This window comes from Orycteropus afer, unplaced genomic scaffold (assembly GCF_000298275.1).
Source record: "Orycteropus afer afer isolate SDZICR_OR568_19922 unplaced genomic scaffold, OryAfe1.0 scaffold00484, whole genome shotgun sequence".
Classification (NCBI taxonomy): domain Eukaryota; kingdom Metazoa; phylum Chordata; class Mammalia; order Tubulidentata; family Orycteropodidae; genus Orycteropus; species Orycteropus afer.
Genome location: NW_006922071.1, coordinates 1,386,874 through 1,391,525, shown reverse-complemented (window position 1 = coordinate 1,391,525; position 4,652 = coordinate 1,386,874).

Below are 4,652 nucleotides of genomic sequence, written 5' to 3'. Positions count from 1 at the left end.
CTGGGCCATTTAGGATTTTGGATCTCAGTTTTCTCATCTAAAACAATTTATTTAAAATGCTTCTGTAAGCTGATACAATAATTTTTTGTGAGAAAAATAAAATAATGTGTGTAATTGTTCAATGACATGTTAAAAAAAATAAGATATACAATATGGCCCAAAGCAGTCAATGCATTTGCTTTTTTTGTATACTAATTTAAACATGCTTTGATACATAATGAAGTTTTAAACTCATTTGTGTTTTTGAGGGGAAGTTCTTTCATTTTCACAGGATTTGTAAGCATCATTCTGGGTTCCTTTGAGTGAGAAAAAGCAAACCATTTCTTAAAGTGAAGATTATTGATTTTTTTTTTTTTTCTAAAAGGAATACAAAGAAGCTTAAGCAGACATACATTGCATCTCTAAAGGATTATTGTGATAAATTATGAAAAATATTCTGAGAGAAAAGGGATAAAACGCTATGATGTATTACACACAAAAAAGATGTCATCATCTTGGCTATCTTTGCTGCTGCACAGTGCACTTTTGAAAATAGTTGTATTACATTTTTCATTCACAAAATTCTTGATTATCATTTACCCTCTTTTGTTTAATAAATTTTCCTCATCCCAGTGCTCAAAAATTATCTCTGTAGTGTAACAGGAACATTTGCAGATCATCAATAATCCATAGGATCTCATCCAACTCCCAGGCCCTTTGCAGTTAGGTAGGGCCATCGATTACTTCTGGGGAATGAGCTGTGAGGCAAATTGGTGCTTTTAAGAACTGTCACGTGACCCTCCAGATCTTCCTTCTCCTGCATTGGCAACCTAGAAGGCATGTGCTGAAAGGGCAGAGCCAAACCTGCCTCCGTATTTGAGCTTCTGCATGGATGAATGCTCTCCTAGAAAATCTCCAGACACTCAGATCTTATGGATTGAACTGTGTCCTCTCAAAGGATAGATTGAAATACTGATTCCTATATCTATGGATAGGAGCTCTGGTGGCAGTATTTTTCTATTTTGGGGTGGTGTTTCTAACTATGAATGGGACCTTGTTTGAAGAAATGTTGTCTTTTTTTTTTTTTTTTCTTAAATATATTACCAGTTACGTCATACTAAAATAAGGAAAACTATCACACAGTGATTAAAGGGCTTGGCTGCTAACCAAACAGATGGTAGTTCAAACCTACCAGGCGTTCTGCAGGAGATGGTTGAAGCAGTCTGCTTTTGTAAATATTTACAACCATGGAAACCTTATGAAGGAGTTCTGTTCTGTTCTACCAGGTTGCTATAAACTCACTAAAAAACTCACTGCTGTTGAATGCAGCCCAACTCATAGCGACCCCTCCTTGAGTTTCTGAGGAGGTATCTCTATGGAAGTAGATCACTCAATCTTTCTTACCAGGAGTGTCTGGTGGACTTGAACCACCAGCTTTCTGGTTAGCAGTCAGATGCCTTAGGTACTATGTCAACTCAACAGCAATGGGTGTTTTTGTTTTGTTTTGGTCATACTAAATTAGGGTCATAATCTTAATCCCTTCTGTGGCATTTTATAAAATGTTGAACACGTTTAGAAAGAGAGTCACACACAAGACATAAGACATTATATGTAATGCATCTACAAGAAACAATAGAATACCAAAGATTTCTGACAACCAGAAGAAGCTAGGAGAGTGTCATGGTATGTCTCCTCTCTGAGAGCTCTTGGAAGGAACTGACATGGTCAATACCCAGATTTGTGCTCCTAACCTCCAGAGATGTGTGAAAATAAATAGCTGTTCTTTGTCATTGCAGCCTTAAAATACTAAGACCATCTTCAACTTATGGTAAGTTAAATTTCTGTTGCGTTAAGCTTCTGATATTCAGGGAATAATTTATTACAAGAACCTATCCCAGCCTGCTTTAATATATCTCTGAATATATTTTTTAATCTTTTGGTGAAATTAATATCTTCTCTACCTGTAATTTTATGGCAGACTTCTTTTTTTTTTTTTTTTTTCTGTTGTATATGTTTATTCTACCTTTATTTAAAGATGTTATGTACTCATCCCTGGACCATAAAGAATGCACGCTTCCTATGGCCAGAATCCATCTCTGACAGAGTCTATGGAATATATACTGAGGACCAGCAATATGTTTATTCATTTCTCATGTAGTTCTGAATACTTCTCTTCGATTAAACACATTGTGGATGGGTACAATTAAGAAAGGAAAGAACAGAGTGTTTAAATGGATAATAACCAGGTGGAGCATACATACCCTTTAAAAAGTTTGGTAACACAAAGGAGAGGACAGTTCTACAATGAAGGAAAAGCATATGCAAAGGGCATAGTCCAGGGCCTGGTGGACCATGGGATTTGGATGTCATGCTACTTGTGTTTGAAAGTTATCGACGAGATCTATCTATCTATTTATTTATTTATTTTATGTCCCTCTACTTCCTGTGTGGAAATTATTGATGAATATTGGTTAGGATGGAAATAAGGGGAACAAATGGAATTTGGGTTTTGCTACTTCAGGCAGAACCTGTGTTTCTGGTGTGAAAGGAATTAAGACAAGCAGATAAAGTCCATATGTTATTTCAATACATAGAAAACAGTATGTGCATTTGGTGTATTAGAAGAAGAGAAAAAATCAAAGATGACCTTCAGTTTTGTGGCTTTTATACTTTCAAAATTTTGTAATATGACTATGAACACTCCTCAGAAGGAAGACGGCAATCTACTTCTGTAGAGATACTGCCTCAGAAACCCAAGGAGGAGTCACTATGAATTGGATCAAAGTCGATGGAAGAATGCTATGGGATATAAAGAAGGTCTATAGGCTTTAAAATTTAGAAGTTACATAAAAGGGAAAATAACTAAATGCAATACCTGGATCTATCAATGTATTTCATGATATAAGAAGCAGATTATTTATAATATGATATCTAAAGCGAATGGCCAGATACCTAATCTTTTTGACATAATGATGGAACCAAATAGTCTAGCTGCACTTAGGATTCATGTAGCCTACACAATCTATGTAACTGTTTCATTGAACTGAGGCCATTAACTCACCCTGCTCACTTTGAGAGACATTTTTATTTCATACTCTCCAGTGTATGTTCTTTTTACACACATGCTATCCTCGAGACAGTATGGTGTCACTGGCTTGATAAAATGAGGAACTGTGAAGGGTCACTGCAGAGTCCCTGGTCACCGCTCTATGGGCTATTAGTTCAGCAGCTTTATGTAGTGGTTCCTGCTGCAAACTTGCTTCTGTGACTGGCATCAGCATTTCCAAGAAAGTCATGGGCACAGAGCAACCATCCTTAGGTATAATGTGTCAATTTTCTTTCACCATCACTGAGCCTGGTATATAGCTGGCCCTTCTCCAAGAAAAGATTTGTGTAAACATCTTCTAAAAAAAATTGTGTGATTTACTCATTTTCAAAAACGTATATTATAAAATATCAATGCACACTTTCCACTTTTCAATAGTCTTGGTGCCTTAATACTGCCCCAGGGTCACTCTACTTTGCTTACTTCTTTGACTTCTTGTTGTTGTAGTTATTTGCCGTCGAGTCAGCCCCGACTCATAGCGACCCCTCCTTGGGTTTCCGAGGCAGTATCACTACGGAAGTAGGATTGCCCAACCTTCCTTCCGAGGAGTGGCTGGTGGGTTTGAACCGCCAGCCTTCTGGTTAACAGTCAAGTGCCTTAGGCACTATGCTACCAGAGCTCCTCACTTCTTTGACTACTATAACCGTATTTTTTCCTCCAAAAAATTCCATTTCTTTTCTTCTTTCCCTAAGTATATGACCCGACTCCTCTGGCATAATCTAATCTAAATAATATGTTGTTGTTGTTGTTATGTGCCGTCGAGTCGGACCTGACTCATAGTGGCCCCTCCTTGGGTTTCGGAGGCAATATCACTACGGAAGTAGATAGCCCCATCTTCCTTCCGAGGAGTGGCTGGTGGGTTTGAACCTCCAGCCTTCTGTTTAGCTGTCAAGTGCCTTAGGCACTACGCTACCAGAGCTCCCTCTAAATAATATAATCACTTAAAATTTGCATAAGACTAGTACATACTTCGTAAAGACATTAGGATAATTTGAAATGCATTACGCTTCATGTAAGGACCTTAGCCTAGTCCCTGTTGTAGAGTATGCAGGCTATAAATGTTTACTGATATTGGTAGCAGTATTATGTTCACTCATGTCTAAACATGTCTGAAACTCATATCCAAGCAACCTATTGAGTGCCTCTGGAAGAATATCCCATTGTCTCTCTTCTAAGTGCCTATGGGTATGCTTTGTTGTTCTTCTGAAATGCCATGGATCATTTTCTCTGCTTAATCAGTAGTTCAGTGCTAATGAACTAAAGCCATCTGACCAAGTACACAACCTTTGAAATTCATCTTAAGCCTTTCTTAAAAGAAGACTTCCTTGAGTTCTCTCCTATTGGCAACTCTTCTGAGCTCTTTTTCAGACATCTCCCATTGACCAGATCACATTTCAGTGCAATCACTTTGGAAGAGTCTCCTCTTCTGTGAGATCCTCATGGCATCATTCATCATTCATGGTTTCATGCACAGAACCTAGGATAAAGATCTGTAATAGGTCTACTGAAAAGATGATTGTGAATGAATTAATGGAAAATATTACCTCTGGAGACAATAATATATATA